The sequence below is a fragment of the Triticum aestivum genome, chromosome 5A (assembly GCF_018294505.1).
Source record: "Triticum aestivum cultivar Chinese Spring chromosome 5A, IWGSC CS RefSeq v2.1, whole genome shotgun sequence".
NCBI lineage: Eukaryota > Viridiplantae > Streptophyta > Magnoliopsida > Poales > Poaceae > Triticum > Triticum aestivum.
The window spans coordinates 326,973,438-326,999,267 of record NC_057806.1 but is presented as its reverse complement, the minus strand read 5'-3'; positions in this window follow the sequence as shown (position 1 = coordinate 326,999,267).

Below are 25,830 nucleotides of genomic sequence, written 5' to 3'. Positions count from 1 at the left end.
TTTGGTCGGTATGCTGTAATTTAGGCCGGAAGGTTCAGTGGATCTCAATGTTGTCGGTCTTCAGGCCGGCCCGTTACTCATATGGGCCAAAACGTGGGCCTATAATCATCTTGGGCCATTAGCAGGTCTAAACCTATAGTAGTTTCCTGCCTTTAACAGGCCATGGGCTACATATTTACTGTAGTGACATTGGGCCTCCTACGGGCCGTAGAAACAATGGGCCTTCTACGGTCCGTAGAAACAATGGGCCTTCTACAGGCCGTAGAAACAATGGGCCTTATACGGGCTGTATGATCGATTGGCCAAACATGGGCCAAAAACAGACCGCATTATGGCCGTAAATGGGCTAGAGTTGGAGTCGTCCATTCATGGGCCGACCATAATGGTCCGTCATTAATAGGCTGTATTTGATGATGCTATGAAAGCAACCCAATGTATTAACGGGCCACAAACGGGCCGACTGTAACCACGGGCTGAATTTGGCCCACAAGCAGAAAATGGCAGTAATGGGACGTAAGTAACCGAATGCTGGAAATGAGCCCAAGAATAAATGGGCCCTGAGAAGGCCGAAAGATAACATGGGATACAAACGGCACAATGGATTAATGGGCCGTTAATGGGTATAAAGGGATACACTGTTCATTACGGGACATTTTCACCACGGGCCGTTAATGTGCCAAGAGTTACAAAGGGCTTCATATGGGCCGAAAGACATCATGCGCCATACATGGGCCGGAACTTAAAATGGGCTGGAATCATATTGGACGGCCCAGATGATGCTACTAGGCCTAATTCGGATAGGTCGTAATGGGCCCTGGGTTAGCAGGCTATAAATGGGGTATATGCGAACAGACCGTTAACATGCTTTCTGTGGGCCAGCCCGCCACCTTTTGTCCAAGTCAAATGGGCCAGCCTTTTCACAGGAATGGGCCTCTGTTCAGCCATGCCATGTGTCGACGTATCATAGGCGCATTCGGTCCAATGAGTGGATGACATCTATCCCAACGGTGAGCCGACACGTGTTTCCTCCAGCCAATGATGATTTTACACGTGGAAAATCCCCATTGGTCAGGGCTGTTAGCAGGTTATCAGATCCAAAACCAGACCAAATAGCATAACGGCGTTCCGTTATGGTGGATGCCACGTGTCGGTCACCCTTGACGAAAGCACTTCTATGACGCATGATTTACCGTCATGGAAGTGGACACTTCCGTGATGATAATTTGGGTAATGTCATGGAACACTTCTACGATAGCACAGGTACGACTATCTTGATTGTGTCATAAAATCTTCATGGATGTACATGCATGACAAAAAACGCGACCTACTGTGACAAACACGTATCATCACGGAAGTGTATTTTTTTGTAGTGTTGGCGTCCGAATATGAAGATTCCTTTCTCTGTAGTCGACCTTATGTAACCTTAGATCCCTCCGGTGTCTATATAAACCGGAGGGCTAGGTCCGTAGACCTATATTCTCATAATCATAGTCAGAAAAGCTAGAATTTTAGGGTTTAGCCATTACGATCTCGTGGTAGATCAACTCTTGTAATACTCATATTCATCAAGATCAATCAAGCAGGAAGGAGGGTATTACCTCCATAGAGAGGGCCCGAACCTGGGTAAACATTGTGTCCCCTGTTTCCTGTTGCCATCGACCTTAGACGCACAGTACGGGACCACCTACCCAAGATCCGTCGGTTTTGACACCGACATTGGTGCTTCCATTAAGAGTTCCACTATGCCGTCGTCAAAAGGTTTGATGGCTCCTTCGACAATCCACAACGACACTGTCCAAGGGGAAGTCTTCCTCCCCGGACAGATCTTTGTATTCGGCGGCTTCACCCTGCAGGACAACTCACTTGGCCATCTGGAGCAGATCAAAAGCTATGCCCCTGGCCATCAGGTCGGGTTTGGAAGCTTGAACTATGTCGCGGATATCCCGGGAGACTTGATCTTCGACGGATTCGAGACCACGGCAGCCGCTCCCTGCCACCATGGTGAACATGACGTAAATCTGTCATCGGACCATACCCAGGAGATAGTACCTGTAGCTGCTCTGGCCTTAGATCCGGAGCAGATTGCGCCATCCGAGGACGGGAAGCTCAACCCCGCCACGTAAGCCGCAGACTCAGCGGCGTTGGAGCCGCACACAGACCTAACTTCATGTAACGTCTGTGTCACTAGAACCATGGACTCGTCTCCACCTACAGGTTCCAAACCTTGCGCGTCCATGTACATCAAGCTTGATCGCTGATCGATCGTCGAATTCAGCGCCGCGGACATCTTCCGGCACTCGCCTTTGGGCGACGTCCTAAACTCACTAAAAAATCTATCGTTGGCGGGGGACTCTTAGCCAAATTATATCCGGTTCGAACTGGAGGCTGATGACAGAGAATTTCGTTTCCCACCCACCGCCCACTTCATAGCCACTGTCGAGGACCTAACCGACATGCTCGATTACGTCTCCGAAGAGATCGACGGTATAGACGACGATGCAGGAGAAGAGGAGGCCCAAAACCCGCCGGTCACCGGACGATGGACGACCACCTCCTTATATGACGTATATATGGTGGATGCACCAAAAGATAATAGCGGCGATGACAAGGAGAATCTAGTCGAGAATGAGCCTCCTAAGACACAACCAAAGCGTCGGCGTCAGCGGCGCCGCTCTAAATCACGCCAGCAAAAACAACAACACCGGCATGGGAAACGATAACACTCCGGACGATGCCAAAGATAGAGAAGGTCCCGATGAACGAACTGTTGAATGATACGTCTCCAACGTATCTATAATTTTTGATTGCTCCATGCTATATTATCTACTGTTTTGAATGTTTATGGGCTTTATTATACACTTTTATATCATTTTTGGGACTAACCTATTAACCCAGAGCCCAGTGCTAGTTTCTGTTTTTACCTTGTTCTAGGGTTTCGAAGAAAAGGAAAATCAAACACAGTCCAATTGACATGAAACTTCACGGAACTCATTTTTGGAAGGAAAGAAGCCCAGAAGACTTGGAGTGCATGTCGGGGGACCTGCAAGGAGGCCACAAGGTAGGGGGCGCGCCCACCCCCTGGGCGCGCCCTCCACCCTCGTGGGCCCCTCGTGGCCCCCCTGACATACTTCTTCCGCCTATATATCTCCATATACCCTACAAACACCCGTGAGCATGATAGATCGGGAGTTCCGCCGCCAGAAGCCTCCGTAGCCACCGAAAGCCAATCTAGACCTATTCTGGCACCCTGCTGGAGGGGGAATCCTTCTTCGGTGGTCATCTTCATCATCCCGGTGCTCTCCATGACGAGGAGGGAGTAGTTCTCCCTCGGGGCTGAGGGTATGTACTAGTAGCTATGTGTTTGATCTCTCTCTCTCTCTCTCTCGTGTTCTTGATTTGGCACAATCTTGATGTATCGCGAGCTTTGCTATTATAGTTGGATCTTATGTTTCTCCTCCCCCTCTTCTCTCTTGTAAAGAATCGAGTTTCCCCTTTGAAGTAATCTTATCGGATTGAGTCTTTAAAGATTTGAGAACACTTGATGTATGTCTTGACGTGGATATCTGTGGTGACAACGGGATATCACGTGATTCACTTGATGTATGTTTTGGTGATCAACTTGCGGGTTCCACCCATGAACCTATGCATAGGGGTTGGCACATGTTTTTGTCGTGATTCTCCGGTAGAAACTTTGGGGCACTCTTTGAGGTCCTATGTGTTGGTTGAATAGATGAATCTGAGATTGTGTGATGCATATCGTATAATCATACCCACGGATACTTGAGGTGACATTGGAGTATCTAGGTGACATTAGGGTTTTGGTTGATTTGTGTCTTAAGGTGTTATTTTAGTACGAACTCTAGGGTTGTTTGTGACACTTATAGGAATAGCCCAACGGATTGATTGGAAAGAATAACTTTGAGGTGGTTTCATACCCTACCATAATCTCTTCGTTCGTTCTCCGCTATTAGTGACTTTGGAATGACTCTTTGTTGCATGTTGAGGGATAGTTATGTGATCCAATTATGTTAGTATTGTTGAGGGAACTTACACTAGCAAAAGTATGAACCCTAGGCCTTATTTCCTATCATTGCAATACCGTTTACGCTCACTTTTACCATTAGTTACCTTGCTGTTTTTATAATTTCAGATTACAAATACTTTTATCTACCATCCATATTGCACTTGTATCACCATCTCTTCGCTGAACTAGTGCACCTATACAATTTACCATTTTATTAGGTGTGTTGGGGACACAAGAGACTCTTTGTTATTTGGTTTCAGGGTTGCTTGAGAGAGACCATCTTCATCCTACGCCTCCTACGGATTGATAAACCTTAGGTCATCCACTTGAGGGAAATTTGCTACTGTCCTACAAACCTCTGCACTTGGAGGCCCAACAACGTCTACCAGAAGAAGGTTGTGTAGCAGACATCATTGAACAGGATGATCGGGAAGATGGGCAAGTTAGCCCTAATGAACATGCCATAAACGAAGACTCGGAGGACAAAAATTATCTTCTACTCTCCGAGGAGGAGGTGAGCCTCGGCAACGATGATCTTATCGTGCATGAGGAACCTCTTGAGCAGGAGCGCTTTAAGTGCCAACTAATAGCCACCGGAAGGAGCCTAGAAAAGAAGCAGCAGCAGCTTCAAGCTGACCAAGATCTGCTCAATGATAGATGGACCGATGTCCTAGCAGCCGAAGAATATGGCCTCAAGCGCCCAGCCAAAAGCTACCCAAAACGCAAATTGCTACCTCAGTTCGACGGCGAGGCATCAGAGCCCGTACCATCATCGCGCAATGTGGCTGACCGACCACCACATGGTCGGGGTAAAGTGGCAACTCAAGTCGAACACCAGCCCGCCCCGCCTCATCGTAAAAGCAGAGATAAAACAGCTCATGGTTATACATATGACCTTCAGCAGGACCTGGACAATAGAGCAGGACATACCAGATCGATCTACAGATCATGAGGACGTGCCCCGACATGTGACAATGGCTATCTATTTGGACATGACAAGCCTAGTCATGCACGACCGAAAGCCGTAGACGGACTCCATCGAAGCTACGTCGCGATGTGGCCCGATATAGAGGCGTCGCGATGTGGCCCGATATAGAGGCGTCGCGCACCCTCTTTGCTTCACCGACGAAGTAATGGAGCATGAATTCCCAGAAGGATTTAAACCTGTGAATATTGAATCATATGATGGAACAACTCACCCCGCGGTGTGGATTGAGGATTTTATTCTCCATATCCATATGGCCCGCACAGATGACCTCCACGCCATCAAATACCTCCCGTTAAACTCAAAGGGCCAGCTCGGCACTGGTTAAATAGTCTGCCTGAAAACTCTATTGGCGGATGGGAGGATTTGGAAGACGCCTTCCGCGACAACTTCCAAGGTACATATGTCCGGCCACCAGATGCCGATGACTTAAGCCATATAGTTCAAAAGCCCGAAGAGTCGGCCAGGAAATTCTAGAGTAGGTTCCTAACCAAAAAGAACCAGATCGTCGACTGTCTGGATGCCGAAGCCCTAGCGGTCTTTAAACACAGCATCCGCGACGAATGGCTCGCCCGCCACCTCGGCCAAGAAAAGCCGAAGTCCATGGCAGCCCTCACGGCACTCATGACCCGCTTTTGTGCGGGTGAGGATAGTTGGTTGGCCCATATAAAAAAATGCAAGCAACGCCGGCACCTCTGAAGCCAAAAATAGCAACGACAAGTCCCGACGCAACAGACACAAGCGTCGAAACAACAATAACAACACCGACGATACGGCGGTCAATGCAGGATTCAGTGACTCTAAGTCCGGTCAGCGGAAGAAGCTGTTCAAAAAGAACAATTCGGGCTCATCCAGCTTGGACCGCATACTCGATCATCCGTGCCAGATCCATGGCACCTCAGACAAACCACCCAATCATACCAACAGAGATTGTTGGGTTTTTAAACAGGCCGGCAAGTTAAATGCCGAAAGGAAGGAAAAGGGATCGCAAGGCGAGGACGGCAACGAGGAGCCCCGGCCACCGAACACAGAGGGACAGAAGAAGTTTCCCCCTCAGGTCAAAACGGTGAAGATGATATACGCTACCCACATCCCCGAGAGGGAGCGCAAGCGCGCTCAGGGACGTCTAAGGGATAGAGCCAGTCACCCCAAAATTCAATCCATGGTCGTCATGCCCGATCATTTTCGATCATCAGGATCATCTGACCAGTATCCGTCATGGCGGTTCAGCCGCACTGGTCCTGGACCCAATAATTTATGGGTTCCACCTGACGCGAGTCCTGATGGATGGTGACAGCAGCCTCAACCTGCTCTATCAGGAAACAGTGCACAAAATGGGCATTAATCCATCACGGGTCAAGCCCACAAAGACTATCTTTAAAGGAGTCATACTAGGTGTAGAGGCCCGCTGTACGGGCTCAATCACACTAAAGGTTGTCTTCGGATCTCCGGACAACTTCCAAAGCGAGGAGTTAATCTTTGATATCGTCCCCTTTCGCAGCGGCTATCACGCACTACTTGGACGAACCGCATTTGCTCGATTCAACGCAGTGCCACACTACGCTTATCTCAAGCTCAAGATGCCCGGACCACGCGGCGTCATAATAGTCAATGGAAACACGAAACGCTCCCTTCGCACCGAGGAGCACACTACTGCCTTAGCAGCAGAAGTACAGAGCGGCCTTTTCAAGCAGAACCTTAATTCGGCGGCTGAGCTCCCAGACACTGTCAAGAGAGTCCGGACTATTTTGCAGCAGGACAGCTCGGCTCATCAAGAGCTCGACTAGCAATTCGGCCTCCATCCTAGTCCCGACCAAGTGGCAGCAATTGTACCGTGCGTACATAACTACGCACTCAAAAAACCATGGGCATGGATGGAGGCATAACTAGCTTGTGATCCACAATACGGCTCGACCGTCTTCGGACACACATACTTTCACTTTTTCTTCTTTCTCCTTTTAAGATTTCTTTTCCACAGGCCTTCCCTGACGGCCTAGCCATGGTCCTTTTCGAAGATAAACACACCAAGACGGCAAGAAGCATGGACGTACGGGGGAATTTTTAGGTGGTTTCTTTAACGATCCCTTTACCTGTTTTCAGGACCCACACGCAGCTCTCCCTTGGTTAAGGCATATTAAGTAGCCTTGTTCTTATTGCACTACTTGTATAAACGTGCTTTAACGCACCAATGAAATTATAATGGAAACAGTTTGCGGCCTAAATTTTACGGCTCTAGCTTACTACCCTTTCTTCTTTTTCTTTTTTTGATAAATTTATCAAATAGCACCGTACACTTTGGGACGTTTCAATTTGCCAGGGGCTTCATAGCACCCCACAACATGGCAACAAAGACCGAACACTTCTTATAGTATAGTTTGGCCCCCCGAGTTTAGCACTATATGCATTGGCTCCGAATCATGTCTTTGGTCAATAGTTGGGTTTCCCGGCTCCTGTGCTTGCTACCTTATGTTTCGCTATATCGGCTATGGTAGTAAAGGGAGAACTACTATGATTGTGCCCTGGTTTACCCGGATGAGCACCTTAGTAGAGAAAGCCAAAAACAGACTGTCATGATGCGGTGAGAGCCGGTCAGCTCTTCAGAGGTATCAAATCTTTAGAGATTTTTTCCGCATTATGCGAGGGATCGGTACTTACCCGATCGGGTGTTTACAGCATCCTAGTTCGGATACTAGGGGCCGCGCCTATATTTTTATTGTCAAACTCCTATAGCTAAGTGAGGATGCTAAAGCCGCATTGTTCGATTGCTGGTTTGTCGCGCTAAACACCTCCTTCAAGGACCAAACAATTGGATCAAGAGTGTTGATTACATCCCGAATGATTACATCCCGAATACCCCAGTACTACCTACGTGGGGGCAGAAGCCGACGACTGGCCAACTCTCAGATTTCACACAACACGGCCGCACAGGAGGTGAATTTTTGTAAGTAACAAACATTATATTACATAATGACTTTGTTTCATCATACAAGGCAGAGACAACATGAATGTATTCATTCGAAAATAATGTCTTGCGCACATTACGTCGCCACAATACAAGACCCCTCCAGGACGTCTTGAAAATACCGCTCGGGTGTGCGGTGCTCCTTGCCCTCTGGCGGTCCCCCGGTCGTAAGCTTGAGGGCGTCCATCTTCGCCCACCACACCTTGACACGGGCGAAGGCCATGCGCGCACCCTCGATGCAGACCGACCGCTTTACGACGTCCAGCTGAGGGAAGGCATCCACCAGCCGCTTCACGCGCCCGAAGTAGCTGCCGGGCATAGCTTCGGCAGGCCATAGCCGGATTATTAAATCCTTCATGGCCAGTTCGCCCACCCTGTGCAGCTCGACCAGCTATTTTAGCTGATCGCTAAAGGGCACTGGATGTTCTGGCGCAAGATATTGGGACCAGAATAGCTTTTCCGTTGAGCTCCCTTCTTCGGCTCGGAAGAACTCCGCAGCGTCAGACACACTGCACGACAGATCTGCAAACGCCCCTGGAGAACTCCGAATCCGGGTTAGTAAGAGGTACTTCTTCTTCACATACTTGCTTTGCATACTAAACACCTTACCCGCCGCGATTTTCTTGGCCTCCTGGATCTCCTAGAGGGCGCCCTGGGCCTCAACCCGGGCCTCTTCCGCGCTTTGGCGGGCCTTAGCGAGTTCGGTCTCTCGAGCCAAAACATCGTGCTCCAAGGATTCACATTTCTTCACTGCATCTTGGAGCTCTTGCTAGACCTCATCAAGCCTGGCCTCGTTCTTCTCACGAGCGGCTTTTTCCTTGGCAGCTTTCTCCTCGGCCTCGGCCAGGGCATGTTTAAGGACCTCGATCACCGTTCCTACACATATCATGGCACTACGGTCAATATGCATCATCTATTCTTTCTGAATATACAGCAAGTCACTACATACCTTGCTTGTCTGCTAGCTGCTTCCTCGCTTGGCCGAGCTCCTCCTCGGCCCGCTCCAGTCTCTGCTTCAGTACGGAGACTTCGGCAGTGTGTGAGGTCGCAGCCAGCAACGACGCCTGCTTATTCATATAAGGCATATTTAGTTAGTTTCCTGCGAAAATAAATTGATCCTCTGTCCGGCTCTTCTTTCCGAACACCGGACAGTGTCTCAGGGGCTACTGTCTATATTAGGACTTTTTATTTTGCGTCGCTTACCTCGAAGCCTGTCAGCAGGTTGTCGCAGGCTTCGATCAGTCCGCTTTTGACGGACTGAACCCTCTCAATCACCGTACCCATAAGGATACGATGTTCATCCACAATGGAAGCACCTCGTAGCGCTTCCAGCAGATTACCCGGTGCCTCTGGTTGGACAAAGGTCACCGGCGGAATAGGCACACCCCATTCTTTCGAAGGAAGTTGTTCGCCGGATTCCGGAGCCGTATAGGTCTCCGGACTTGTACTCGGCTGGGGGCCGAATTGAGCAAGGCCCCCATCCCCAGTCTCCATGGGGGTCTGCTCCCCCATTTGTCCGGCAGCCGATGTTCCGCCCTCTGGCGTCACCCTGGCGGCCTCCTGAACCTCTCCCTGTCCTGGGAAGGTCCTTTGGGACAACACCTCGTTGTCGCCCTTGGCCGTGGGTGAGTGAGCGGCCGGCGATGACTCGCTGGCCATCGCCTTCGAATCCAGTGAACCTCTTGATGAGGATCGCTGGGAGCTGTCATGGGCCGGACTGCAATGGCATAATTCAAACATATTAATATCATGAAGCAAGAGAGGCCGGATGCATGGACGTATCTGAGTTTTTAGTACTTACGACGCGGCCGGAGGCTTGTTTCGGGGGCGTCGCTTTGGGCTGCTGTCGACGTCCCACGCGGAGTTATCCACAAGGGGACCCTTCCCCCTCTTGGGCGGCTCCGCCTCCAGATTTGTGGAGGCTGCCCTCTTCTTCCTCCCCCCATCATGGGGGAGAGGTGCTTTCTTCCTCCTCCTCGTCATCATCTTCGGCGGCGGAGGAGTGAGTCTTGTCTTCGGATGACACGCCCGAAGCTCCCTTGCGGCGGGGGCCACTCCAGACCCCCTTGGCCTTCTTCTCCGGCGCCTTATATGGCGCTGGCACCAGCATCTTCGCCAGGAGTGGGATGACTAGTTCCTCGGGCAGCGGAGCCGAACATTGAATCTGCTCTGCTCTCTCTATCCATACCTGAAAAAAATAAAGTTTAGATATCCTCCTTGAAACAAGCAAGTAGAGGATGTGCCTTGAGACGTGAAAGACTTACCACATTGGCATGATGGGTAATATCGTGCCCACGGTCCGAGTCCATGGCTGGCGGCGTCTCGTTGCCTTTAAAGAGCAACTTCCAGGCATCTTCATGAGTGGTTCCGAAGAGCCTTTCCAAGGGAGTGTGTGTATGTGGAGTAGAGAGACCACTAACGATGTAAACCTAGTATAAGGGAAGGGGGAATGGTGTGGCATGTGTAGTAGTGGGATAGCATGGGTGCGTGCGGGGGAGCAGACTATTTGGAAGAGACGTCGAGTGTGTGTGGGAGAGGGCTGTGAGAGCGAGAGAGAGAGAGAGAGAGAGAGAGAGAGAGAGAGAGAGAGCTAGCGATTGAGAGAGAGAGGAAGAGAGGGGGCGAGAGAGGGGCGTTTGTGTCCATAAATGTCGTATAGATAGGGAGACAATGTTGATGTTGTTTGAAATTAGCCTATGCACGGAGACGCAAGGGAAGAGAGTCATTGTGTGTGTGATAGGGACTTCATGAGAGATATAGAATAGATGGTGTAGAGAACAATGTGCGAGATCGAGAACGGTGATACATTAGGGAACTATGGAAAGAGTCACGACATATATGTATATAGGGAGGAGCTGGGGCGGGTCCGCATGTGGGAGAGATAGAAAGAGGAGAGTGGTACACAAGGAGACAAAGTGTGCTTGTTTGTAGTGGTGGTGGTGTGTGAGGTGAGTGTGCGAGAACCACATAAATAGGGAGATAGACGTTTGGGGGCGACATTTTGTGTGTATGGGAAAGATACACTCTACATAGTGCGTGTGCTTGGGAAAGAGAGATGCCGGGAGACCTAGCTAGAGAGTGGGGGAAGAGATGTGTGCATTCCCAAGAGACAAAGTGATAGAGACCTATATTGGGGTCCGGACTTTAGAAGAGAGAGGGGTGTTAATGTGCTCGTGTGTTGGTGTTTGGGGGAGAGAACGACTTCTCTGTGTGGGGGCGACGAGGGGGGGGTGGCTTCAGATAAAGAGTGAGGTGTCTATATTTGAGGGACTTTAGCGTAATTGAGATATACATGGTCAATAGTGTGTGAACTCATGGTTGATCAATTTGTTTCACAGTTTGTACTATGAGATAACGATACTTTTGAACATGCGTGATATACCTTGATGTACCAGAATTACAAACCTAAGATTGGAATTTTGGAATTCGACTCCATCATTAGCTTTTGTAATTCATTTAAACGGAGGTACATTTTTTAAGCCGGGATTTCGTGATTTCAAATTCATATATCAAACCTAGAGATATACAAATACGGGCATGTTCAAACTTTATAATCATCCACTTTATTCATACACATACACATTTTTGCTTTTGTCATCATATTTAGGATAAACACATTTGGAATTTCATTTGAATTGGACCATATGATGGTATTTTCTTGTAGTAGCTCAATGATCCATATTTGAATTGAATGGGCAATCTAAGTTTCGAGTTGGAGACATTCATTTTCACAACCTGTAGGGCCATACTTCTGGCAGTGAACATGTTACATGTGCTAAATTACATACTAGTGCACATATAGTTAATATGCTTTAGTTTTGTCCTAAGTATTACTGTACTTCCTAGATATCATTGCCTACTATTTTACTTCTTACATGCTATATTTATGATAATGGTGTTGTTCTGATGCCACCTGTTGGTTCCATCAGACTGCTTCATGTTCTCTATGCTTAATTACACATCAACAAACTAGCATGTGGTTCCACTGGTTTTTGTTTGTTTTACCCTACATTTTCTGATGCTAGCTATTACATCATGAGGTCTACTACACAACCTTCTTCTTGTAGACGTTGTTGGGCCTCCAAGTGCAGAGGTTTGTAGGATAGTAGCAAATTTCCCTCAAGTGGATAACCTATGGTTTATCAATCCGTGGGAGGCGTAGGATGAAGATGGTCTCTCTCAAACAACCCTGCAACCAAATAGCAAAGAGTCTCTTGTGTCCCCAACACACCCAATACAATGGTAAATTGTATAGGTGCACTAGTTCGGCGAAGAGATGGTGATACAAGTGCAATATGGATGGTAGATATAGGTTTTTGTAATCTGAAAATATAAAAACAGCAAGGTTACTAATGATAAAAGTGAGCGAAAACGGTATTGCAATGCGTTGAAAGAAGGCCTAGGGTTCATACTTTCACTAGTGCAAGTTCTCTCAACAATAATAACATAATTGGATCATATAACTACCCCTCAACATGCAACAAAGAGTCACTCCAAAGTCACTAATAGCGAAGAACAAATGAAGAGATTATTGTAGGGTACAAAACCACCTCAAAGTTATTCTTTCTGATCGATATATTCAAGAGTTCGTAGTAAAATAACACTAAGCTATTCTTTTCGTTCAATCTATCCTAGAGTTCGTACTAGAATAACACCTTAAGACACAAAACAACCAAAACCCTAATGTCACCTAGATACTCCAACGTCACCTCAAGTATCCGTGGGTATGATTATACGATATGCATCACACAATCTTAGATTCATCTATTCAACCAACACAAAGAACTTCAAAGAGTGCCCCAAAATTTCTACCGGAGAGTCAAGACGAAAACGTATGCCAACCCCTATGCATAAGTTCATGAGGTCATGGAACTCGCAAGTTGATCACCAAAACATACATCTAGTGGATCACGTGATATCCCATTGTCACCACAGATAAGCACATGCAAGGCATACATGAAGTGTTTTCAAATCCTTAAAGACTCAATCCGATATGATAACTTCAAAGGGAAAACTCAATCCATCACATGAGAGTAGATGGGGAGAAACATCATAAGATCCAACTATAATAGCAAAGCTCGCGGTACATCAAGATCGTGCCGAATCAAGAACACGAGAGAGAGAGAGAGAGATCAAACACATAGCTACTTGTACATACCCTCAGCCCCGAGGGTGAACTACTCCCTCCTCATCATGGAGAGCTCCGGGATGATGAAGATGGCCACCGGAGAGGGATTCCCCCCTCCGGCAGGGTGCAGGAATGTTTCTAGATTGGTTTTCGGTGGCTATAGAGGCTTGCGGTGGCAGAACTCCCAATCTAGGTTTATTTCTGGGGGTTTCTGTATTTGTAGGAATTTTTGGCGTTGGTCTCACGTCAGGGGGGGTCTCCGGATCGTCCACGAGATAGGGTCCCACGCCCAGGGGGTAGGGCGCGCCCCCACCCTCGTGGACAGCCCGGGACTCTTCTGGCCCTACTCTTTTACTCCGGGGGCTTCTTTTGGTCCATAAAAAATCATCAAAAATTGGCACGTCAATTGGACTCCGTTTGGTATTCCTTTTCTGCGATACTCGAAAACAAGGGAAAAAATAGAAACTGGCACTGGGCTCTAGGTTAATAATTTAGTCCAAAAAATCATATAAAATAGCAGATAAATGCATATAAAACATCCTAGATGGATAATATAATAGCATGGAACAATAAAAAATTATAGATACGTTGGAGACGTATCAAGCATCCCCAAGCTTAATTCATGCTCGTCCTCGAGTAGGTAAATGATAAAAACAGAATTTTTGATGTGGAATGCTACCTAACATAATTTCAATGTAATTTTCTTTATTGTGGCATGAATGTTCAGATCTGAAAGATTCAAGACAAAATTTTAATATTGACATAAAAATAATAATACTTCAAGCATACTAACAAAGTAATCATGTCTTCTCAAAATAACATGGCCAAAGAAAGCTTACCCTACAAAATCATATAGTCTGGCTATGCTCTATCTTCATCACATAAAATATTTAAATCATGCACAACCCTGATGACAAGCCAAGCAATTGTTTCATACTTTTGATGTTCTCAAACTTTTTCAATCTTCACGCAATACATGAGCGTGAGCCATGGACATAGCACTATAGGTGGAATAGAATGGTGGTTGTGGAGAAGACAAAAAGGAGAAGATAGTCTCACATCAACGGGCTATGGAGATTCCCATCAATAGATATCAATGTGAGTGAGCAGGGATTGCCATGCAACGGATGCACTAGATCTATAAGTGTATGAAAGCTCAAAAATAAACTAAGTGGGTGTGCATCCAACTCGCTTGCTCACGAAGACCTAGGGCATTTTGAGGAAGCCCATCATTGTAATATACAACTCAAGTTCTATAATGAAAGATTCCCACTAGTATATGAAAGTGACAACATAGGAGACTCTCTATCATGAAGATCATGGTGCTACTTTGAAGCACAAGTGTGGTAAAAGGATAGTAGCATTGTGATACGTCTCCAACGTATCTATAATTTTTGATTGCTCCATGCTATATTATCTACTGTTTTGAATGTTTATGGGCTTTATTATACACTTTTATATCATTTTTGGGAATAACCTATTAACCCAGAGCCAAGTGCCAGTTTCTGTTTTTACCCTGTTTTAGGGTTTCGAAGAAAAGGAAAATCAAACGGAGTCCAATTGACCTGAAACTTCACGGAACTCATTTTTGGAAGGAAAGAAGCCTAGAAGACTTGGAGTGCATGTCGGGGGATCTGCGAGGAGGTCACGAGGCAGGGGGCGCGCCCACCCCCCCTGGGCGCGCCCTCCACCCTCGTGAGCCCCTCGTGTCCCCCCTGACGTACTTCTTCCGCCTATATATCTCCATATACCCTAAAAACATCCGTGAGCACAATAGATCCAGAGTTCCGCCGCCAGAAGCCTCCGTAGCCACCGAAAGCCAATCTAGACCCGTTCTAGCACCCTGCCGGAGGGGGCAATCCTTCTCCAGTGTCCATCTTCATCATCCCGGTGCTCTCCATGACGAGGAGGGAGTAGTTCTCCCTCGGGGCTGAGGGCATGTACGAGTAGCTATGTGTTTGATCTCTCTCTCTCGTGTTCTTGAGATGATACAATGTTGATGTATCGCGAGCTTTGCTATTATAGTTGGATCTTATGTTTCTCCTCCCCCTCTTCTCTCTTGTAATGAATTGAGTTTCCCCTTTGAAGTAATCTTATCGGATTGAGTCCTTAAATATTTGAGAACACTTGATGTATGTCTTGCCGTGCGTATCTGTGGTGAAAATAGGATACCACGTGATTCACTTGATGTATGTTTTGGTGATCAACTTGCGGGTTCCGCCCATGAACCTATGCATAGGGGTTGGCACACGTTTTCATCGTGATTCTCCGGTAGAAACTTTGGGGCACTCTTTGAGGTCCTATGTGTTGGTTGAATAGATGAATCTGAGATTGTGTGATGCATATCGTATAATCATGCCCACGGATACTTGAGGTGACATTCGAGTATCTAGGTGACATTAGGGTTTTGATTGATTTGTGTCTTAAGGTGTTATTCTAGTATGAACTCTAGGGCTGTTTGTGACACTTATAGGAATAGCCCAACGGATTGATTGGAAAGAATAACTTTGAGGTGGTTTCGTACCCTACCATAATCTCTTCATTCGTTCTCCGCTATTAGTGACTTTGGAGTGACTCTTTGTTGCATGTTGAGGGATAGTTATGTGATCCAATTATGTTAGTATTGTTGAGGGAACTTACACTAGCGAAAGTATGAATCCTAGGCCTTATTTCAACGCATTGCAATACCGTTTACGCTCACTTTTACCACTAGTTACCTTGCTGTTTTTATAATTTCAGATTACAAATACCTTTATCTACCATCCATATTGCACTTGTATCACCATCTCTTCGCCGAACTAGTGCACCTATACAATTTACCATTGTATTGGGTGTATTGGGGACACAAGAGACTCTTTGTTATTTGGTTGCAGGGCTGCTTGAGAGAGACCATCTTCATCCTACGCCTCCTATAGTTGATAAACCTTAGGTCATCCACTTGATTGAAATTTGCTACTGTCCTACAAACATCTGCACTTGGAGGCCCAACAACGTCTACAAGAAGAAGTTTGTGTAGTAGACATCACATTGCCCCTTCTCTCTTTTTCTCACATTTTTTTGTTTTTTAGGGCCTTCTCCTTTTCTTATGGCCTCTTTTTTCTCTTTTTTCTGTCCGGAGTCTCACCCCGACTTGTGGGGGAATTATAGTCTCCATCATCCTTTCCTCACATGGGACAATGCTCTAATAATGATGACCATCACACTTTTATTTACTTACAAATCAAGAATTATAACTCGATACTTAGAACAAAATACGACTCTATATGAATGTCTCCGGCAGTGTACCGGGATGTGCAATGACTCATGAGTGACATGTATGAAAGAATTATGAAAGGTGGCTTTGCCACAAATACGATGTCGACTACATGATCATGCAAAGCAATATGACAAAGATGGAGCGTGTCATAATAAACGGAATGGTGGAAAGTTGCATGGCAATATATCTCGGAATGGCTATGGAAATGCCATAATAGGTAGGTATGGTGGCTGTTTTGAGGAAGGTATATGGTGGGTTTATGGTACCGGCGAAAGTTGCATGGTACTAGAGAGGCTAGCAATGATGGAAGGATGAGAGTGCGTATAATCCATGGACTCAACATTAGTCATAAATAACTCACATACTTATTGCAAAAATCTATTAGTTATCAAAACAAAGTACTACGCGCATGCTCCTAGGGGGATAGATTGGTAGGAAAAGACCATCGCTCATCCCCTACCGCCACTCATAAGGAAGACAATCAATAAATAAATCATGCTCCGACTTCATCACATAACGGTTCACCATAAGTGCATGCTACGGGAATCACAAACTTTAGAATAAGTATTTCTCAAATTCACAACTACTCAACTAGCATGACTCTAATATCACCATCTCCATATCTCAAAACAATCATCAAGTATCAAACTTCTCATAGTATTCAATGCACTTTTTATGATAGTTTTATTATACCGATCTTGGATGCCTATCATATTATGACTAAATTCATAACCAAATAAAATTACCATGTTGTTCTAAAGGACTCTCAAAATAATATAAGTGAAGCATGAGAGATCAATAATTTCTATAAAATAAAACCACCACCGTGCTCTAAAAGATATAAGTGAAGCACTAGAGCAAAATTATCTAGCTCAAAAGATATAAGTGAAGCACATAGAGTATTCTAATAAATTTCGATTCATGTGTGTCTCTCCAAAAATGTGTGTACAGAAAGAATTATTGTGGTAAACTAAAAAGCAAAGACTCAAATCATACAAGACGCTCCAAACAAAACACATATCATGTGATGAATGAAAATATAGCCTCAAGTAAAGTTACCGATAGAAGAAGACGAAAGAGGGGATGCCCTCCGGGGCATCCCCAAGCTTAGGATTTTGGTTGTCCTTGAATATTAACTTCGGTTGCCTTGGGCATCCCCAAGTTAGGCTCCTTCCACTCCTTATTCCATAGTCCATCGAATCTTTACCCAAACCTTGAAAACTTCATAACACAAAACTTAACAGAAAACTCGTAAGCTCCATTAGTATAAGAAAACAAACCACCACTTAAGGTACTGTAATGAACTCATTCTAAATTCATATTGGTGTAATATATACTGTATTCCAACTTGTCTATGGTTCATACCCTCCGATACTACTCATAGATTCATCAAAATAAGCAAACAACACATAGAAAAGAGAATCTGTCAGAAATAGAACAGTATGTAGTAATCTGTATCAAACGTATACTTATGGAACTAATAAAATTCTGAAATAAATTGTTGGACCTGAGGAATTTGTCTATTAATCATCTTCAAAAAGAATCAACCTAATCGCACTCCCCAGTAAAAAATGGCAGCTAATCTCGTGAGCGCTAAAGTTACTGTTTTTTGCAGAAAGATCATAAAGACTTCAACCAAGTCTTCCCAAAGGTTCTACTTAGCACAAACACTAATTAAAACATAAAACGACATCTAAACAGAGTCTAGATGAATCATTTATTACTAAACAGGAGCAAAAAGCAAAGAACAAAAATAAAATTGGGTTGCCTCCCAACAAGCGCTATCATTTAACGCCCCTAGCTAGGCATGATGATTTCAATGATGCTCACATAAAAGATAAGAATTGAAACATAACGGGAGCATCATGAAGCATATGACAAGCACATTTAAGTCTGACCCACTTCCTGTGCATAGGGATTTTGCGAGCAAACAACTTGTGGGAACAAGAATCAACTTGCATAGGAAGGTAAAACAAGGATAACTTCAAAATTTTCAACACACAGAGAGAAAAACTGATATTATTGCAACTCCTACAAGCATATATTGCTCCCTCAAAATAATTTTCAGTAGCATCATGAATGAATTCAATAATATAACCATCACATAAAGCATTCTTTTCATGCTCTACAAGCATAGAAATTTTACTACTCTCCACATAAGCAAAATTCTTCTCGTTCGGAATAGTGGGAGTATCAAAAGAAACTCGAATACTATAAATTGTTTCCACATTAAAAGAGTAATGTTCAGAAAAAGGGTAATCATAATCATGACAAGTTTTATAAATATAATCATCACTACTTTTTATAGCATAAGTGTCATCACAATAATCATCATAAATAGGAGGCATGCTATCATCATAATAAATTTGCTCATCAAAACTTGGGAGACTAAAAATATCATATTCATTAAACATAGCATCCCCAAGCTTGGCACAAACATTAACTGAAGCAAATAAATTCTTGAACATGTCATTCTCATCAAACTTAGCATCCCTAAGCTTCGGCCTTTTAGTATCATTATCATAATCACTCTCATCATTAATAGTATGGATAGCACCAATAGCAACATCATTTGGGAGGGATACATTTTTACCTTTGCTTCTCCGTATTTTCTTTTTCTTCTTCACATCATGTGTGGGTTTAATCCTCTTTTTGAAGCTCCTTATTAATGAGATTGGTTGAATAGGATGCTCCTCCTCGTTACCTGATTCATCATAAGAAATAATAGGAGAATATTGGGAAGTCTCTTCCCTTTCATTAGTATTCTCTTCATCTTCTATTTGTTTTCTTGTCTTTATGTAATTGGCAATATAAGTATTTTCAATGCAATTCACCGCACAATACATAAAAAATTCTTCTAGACCAAAATCAAGAAATCTATCAAGATTAAATTTTGGAATACCCTCAGTTATACGTTTCATTTCTTCATACCCCAAAAGAAGACTAAGCTATTTATGATGCTCAAGGGTAATCAAGTTATCACAATTTTTGGACACAGTTTGATCATGAAACAAATATCATTGGACATTTAAATGACCATGTTCATTGCAAAGTTCACAAGGATGGTGATAAATATTGAATCCTTCAGCACAATCATCTAGCCTTTCTTGCAACCATTTAGTTTCTAAATACTTATGCCTCTTGCAAAATCTATCTTCCCTATTTGGTGTGTACTTGAAAACTCTATGCACTCCATAAAAATTAACATGCTTATAAGAGACATTTTCATCATGACTAGTGCAATCATCATTAGTACCATGGATATTCAAGGAATTCATACTAACAACATTGCAATCATGCTCATCATTCACATATTTTATGCCAAGCATTCTATATAATTCTTCTTCTAATACTCGAGCACAATTTTCCTTCCCATCATTTTCACGAAAGACATTAAAAAGATGAAGCATATGAGGCAACCTTAATTCCATATTTTTATAATTTTGTTTTATAAACTAAACTAGTGATAAAACAAGAAACTAAAAGATTCGATTGCAAGATCTAAAGATATACCTTCAAGCGCTAACCTCCCCGGCAACGGCGCCAAAAAAGAGCTTGATGTCTACTACACAACCTTCTTCTTGTAGATGTTGTTGGGCCTCCAAGTGCAGAGGTTTGTAGGACAGTAGCAAATTTCCCTCAAGTGGATGACCTAAGGTTTATCAATCCGTGGGAGGCGTAGGATGAAGATGGTCTCTCTCAAACAACCCTGCAACCAAATAGCAAAGAGTCTCTTGTGTCCCCAACACACCCAATACAATGGTAAATTGTATAGGTGCACTAGTTCGGCGAAGAGATGGTGATACAAGTGCAATATAGATGGTAGATATAGGTTTTTGTAATCTGAAAATATAAAAACAGCAAGGTTACTAATGATAAAAGTGAGCGAAAACGGTATTGCAATGCGCTGAAACAAGGCCTAGGGTTCATACTTTCACTAGTGCAAGTTCTCTCAACAATAATAACATAATTGGATCATATAAATATCCCTCAACATGCAACAAAGTGTCACTCCGAAGTCACTAATAGCGGAGAACAAATGAAGAGATTATTGTACGGTACGAAACCACCTCAAAGTTATTCTTTCTGATCGATCTATTCAAGAGTCCGTAGTAAAATAACACGAAGCTATTCTCTCCGTTCAATCTATCCTAGAGTTCGTAATAGAATAACACCTTAAGACACAAATCAACCAAAATCCTAATGTCACCTAGATACTCCAATGTCACCTCAAGTATCCGTGGGTATGATTATACGATATGGATCACACAATCTCAGATTCATCTATTCAACCAACACAAAGAACTTCAAAGAGTGCCCCAAAATTTCTACCGAAGAGTCAAGACGAAAACGTGTGCCAACCCCTATGCATAATTCATGAGGTCACAGAACTCAGAAGTTGATCACCAAAACATACATCAAGTGGATCACGTGATATCCCAATGTCACCACAGATAAGCACATGCAAGACATACATCAAGTGTTTTCAAATCCTTAAAGACTCAATCTGATAAGATAACTTCAAAGGGAAAACTCAATCCATCACAAGAGAGTAGAGGGGGAGAAACATCATAAGATCCAACTATAATAGCAAAGCTCGCAGTACATCAAGATCGTGTCAAATCAAGAACACGAGAGAGAGAGAGAGAGAGAGAGAGAGATATCAAACACATAGCTACTAGTACATACCCTCTGCCCCGAGGGTGAACTACTCCCTCCTTGTCATGGAGAGCGCCAGGATGATGAAGATGGCCACCGGAGAGGGATTCCCCCCTCTGGCAGGGTGTCAGAACGGGTCTAGATTGGTTTTCGGTGGCTATAGAGGCTTGCGGCGACGGAACTCCCGATCTAGGTTTATTTCTGGGGGGTTTCTATATTTATAGTAATTTTTGGCGTAGGTCTCACATCAGGGGGGTCTCCGGATCGTCCACGAGACAGGGGCCCACGCCTAGGGGGTAGGGCGCGCCCCCCATCCTCGTGGGCAGCCCCGGACTCTTCTGGCCCAACTCTTTTACTCCGGGGCTTCTTTTGGTCCATAAAAATCATCAAAAATTGGCACGTCAATTGGACTCCGTTTGGTATTCCTTTTCTGCGATACTCAAAAACAAGGAAAAACAGAAACTGGCACTGGACTCTAGGTAAATAGGTTAGTCCCAAAAATCATATAAAATAGCATATAAATGCATATAAAACATCCTAGATGGATAATATAATGGCATGGAACAATAAAAAATTATAGATACGTTGGGGACATATCACATCACTGCTTCGAGCCTTTGTTCATTACTTTTTTGTGTGTTCTTGATCTTCCCAAGTTGCATGACTAATTTGATGCTTGTATTAATTATGGAGCTGCCAACCCCATCAAGCAAAATATTTATTATTTTGGGGCTGGCACCTCGAACAAGCATAAAAATAGAGGGAAGCAGATATATTGTCATGTATACACACACCCTTCTTTCATTAGTTTAGATGAACCATTGATGATCAACTCGAACCAGTGCATGCGATTAAAATTAATTTTACCTAGATAGAGGGTGCAGAATAAACTACAACAAGTAGATTTGCAACCACGGGATGCTGACGATATCTTCAAAGAAAATTGCAACAGCAGCGATGCTTCACAGCAACATATGGTAAGCCAGTGTGTTTTAGTACATGTGAAATGTAATGCGTGTGGGCTGCTTTCTTGTCATGTGCCCTCAACTTGTAATCCTACAGAATAACAAATAGTTTAGTTGTCTGCTTTGCTATATTGCTTGATTCGAATACTTGTTTGTTACTTATTACGATATACCTGAGTTGGCCAATATGTCAGCAGTGCCTGTTGTACTATCGTAAAGGAATGCATGCCTAGTTCATTTGAGTCCTTAACTTTTCCTCTGAACTTCATCACAAGACTGTCTTCGTAGTTCATATGAGGCCACACTGTGAAGTGATTTCTCAAATTATTTCAACTGCTTAGATGCCTTGGCAACTTAAATATAGCGGTGGTACACTCCCTTTCAGCTAGGGATGTCAACTAGGTCCCATTTAATCCCGATTAAAGTTCACTAGTTGTATGATAGTTCAAAAGAGTTTTTGTTTTTTGAGAAAAATGAACTAGGGAGCTAGCAAAAACTAACTAGATGGGACTGGTGGATGTCGTTTATTTGCCACTTACATCCCTAGTTTCATCTTACCATTTTAATTTATTTTCGGCTAATGCTGCTTAAAACCATTTAAGTATAGCTGGCCATGCTCGGCAATAATTTGTATGTCGTTTACCATGTAAGCTTACTGCTTGGATCATGCAATAACTATCTCTTACTTATGTCCAGCGGAAACCTTTCAAGATACCGTTCACACTAGGACAAAATGTATAACCCCACAATCTATTTGTGGAAGCAGTGCGCCATCCATGTTACCAGATGGTAGCATTTCAGAGGCAACACCGCCAGAGAGCAGTCGGAGCACAGCTATTATAGTTCTTGAGGCTCTGCTAGAGGCAGAAAGAGATGGTGTGGCTGCTGACGGTGTCCTGGACTAGGGGGTACTCACTACATCGTCTCCCCATTAGGTGGATCGGGCCGAGGACCCCCATGGTGGTTCGTTCATGGGCCACTTCGGGCAGCCCATGCCGCATAAAAGGAGTATTCCACAAGATTTGGCGATCAAGACAAGGACTCCTCTCCACCAATGTATTCGGCTAGGACTCTTGTTATCCTAGGCCTCTGGTGCATTATATAAGCTGGGGCCAGGCTAGTCGATAGATGATTATGATATTGCTCATCATACATCTAGGGTTTAGACCACAACATATGATCTCGAGGTAGATCAACTCTTGTAATCTTTATATTCATCAAGATCAATCAAGCAGGAAGTAGGGTATTACTTCCATTAAGAGGGCCCGAACCTGGGTAAACATCGTGTCCCCTGTCACCTGTTACCATCGACCTTAGACGCACAGTTCGGGACCCCATACCCGAGATCTGCCGGTTTTTACACCGACATTGGTGCTTTCATTGATAGTTCCGTTGTGTGATCGGCAAAGGATCGATGGCTCGTCTGCAGATTAACTGCGACATCGGCATCTTCGTCGCCGTCTTGACTGGTCACCTCGGCTTGACCGAGGACTGCGCCCTGCCTCCGATAGTCATGTTCGGACGAGGGCCTTCATCAACATCAACTCCGATCTCTATCATGATCATGGAGAATTATCCTTGGAGCTCGGGGGCTCAACGTCAACATTGCCCTCGGGCGACCGTGCTGTTTTTCCGGACAGAGAACTTGTATCCGCTTTCACTGCCTCCTTGAGCATTGCTTTGACGATTCCTTTGGAGGAATTGTGTGGAATTAAGTCTACAAGAACCATGCAAAATTTTATCGAGTTCCGATGGAGGAATCTCCGGCAGTCTACGATATACCGGAGCCCTGTCAAATCTGGACAGGAATCCGGACGAGTTTAGGGCGTGGTCTTCAGAGCCTATCTCGGAGGTCCTTTGGAAGATCCAACCGTTCATCTTCTGCGAAATTCCCATATGTACCACCCCTCCAAATTTTAGCTCGATCCGACGGTTCAAACTCCGGGAACCTTCCGATGAGTGGACCACTTTTTTAGATATGTTTTCCGCACGAGAACGAATCTGACCCGAGTTCATCTTTTTTGTGAACGGTATTTCGGACATCTTTTTGAAGGAAGTTTTGTATGGGGTATTGTGTTTTGTTCCCAAACACATCCCGCTAATTTAAAACTTTTCCAATATGATCTTCAACACGCCGGTGTCAAACCAGCCCGACAACGTTTCTCCATGACTACCAACCTGCGCTGGACACGTCGTCGCTTTGTTGAGCCGATCTCAACTTCTTCGGATCATCATCTGGGCAAGCCGAACAAGAGTTCGGCATCACGAAGGATAAATCATCACCAACATCGCCGCCCCACGGATCACACGAAGCGATCACACCGGCATCGTCGCATGTTCGCTTCACCAAGCCGGCATTGGCTGCCTCACAAATTATGACCTGCGTCGACATAGCCGCACTGTTGCTTTTTCAAGCCGATGTCCATCATACCGAACTGCTTCAACACCCCGACTGACACGGCAGTTGCAACGTCTCCTTACCGACCTGCTCTGTCACCTCGGCTAGACCGGGGCTTCACCATATCTTCATCAACATACTCCGGTGACTTCGGCGTCGCTAGCCGACCAACTTCGTCACGTTAGTTGGACCAGGGGCTTTGTCTCGGTGAGCCAACCATTGCCAATATCGCCATACCGTCACTTTATCACCCATCAGGCAATGGGTGTGCGGATCGAGTCTCAATTTTGGGAGTCACCTTTCTTCTGATTGCTATTAATCCTAGTAATCTTTGCTTGTTTGGGTTTATTTTTTCCAAGGAATTATTACTCTGGTTTGTTTCATAATCTGTACACAGGTCTATCAAATGGTTGCCGCATTAACGATGGTCGTGTGGTGGTTCGGTCAGTTTACATACATAGTTCGGCGAACACCGCATCTGGAACTCGGACCGACCTGTGAATTCAGTCTTCGCCATGCCTTACCGCATCACGCCAACGCTCTGCATCGACATTAACTTCGGCGCCAGGCCACATATCTTTAAAATAAATTATTTTGCGTAAATTAATTACACGAGGATTTTTATATATTTATATTATTATTGTTGGACTACACTATTTTTACATGTGTATGTAGTCGACTTCGACTGCGTCACGCGGTTACTCCGGCAAGCCCATGTCATCGTCCCAATCGGCCTAAATTGGCTCGCGTCATCACCTTGTTGGTCGAATTTCCATACGAACATGTGCGGTTGCCTCGGGACTTCGGCATCGCTGAGGGAGCTCTACCTTATCGAGTGTTTGGCACACAAGCCATATTTCTTTTATTACTCACTTTGCATAAATTATTAATTATGCAACAATTTTCTTGTTATTATTACTATTATCCCCGGTTTGCACTATTTTCTGTGCATAGGTGAATGATCTGGATCGGGCAGTGTTGTCACCTCGGCGTACAGACAAAGCACGTCACCTCGGCTGGACTGGGGGCTTCGTCCTCACTTCATTAACCCACGCTGGGTACTTCGGCGTCACACTGCCGGCCTGCATCGGTCGTGCTATGTCGCCACTTTGGAGTGTCGAGCTCTTCGCTTTGCCACCTCGAGACCGGCTTGGGGGCTGGGAGCTCATCCCGCCGTAAGCTCGGACCGCGTCATCAATACTGAACACATTAACCAGCTAAGTCGCTTTCATGCTCAAAAACTTTCAGTTTTAAATTTTGTTTGGTTCAACCAAGCCTTATACTTTTTGGAAAAAAGTTGTTTGTGATAAAATTCCTTGTCAAAACTTTGTTTCTGACACACAAATTCAAATACCACATTTATTTAGGGGCTTACTTTACGAAGTCTTTCCTCTTGCATATGATTATACTTGTATGGCTTCATTCCATGTTCGTGTATTACGCCACAATATGC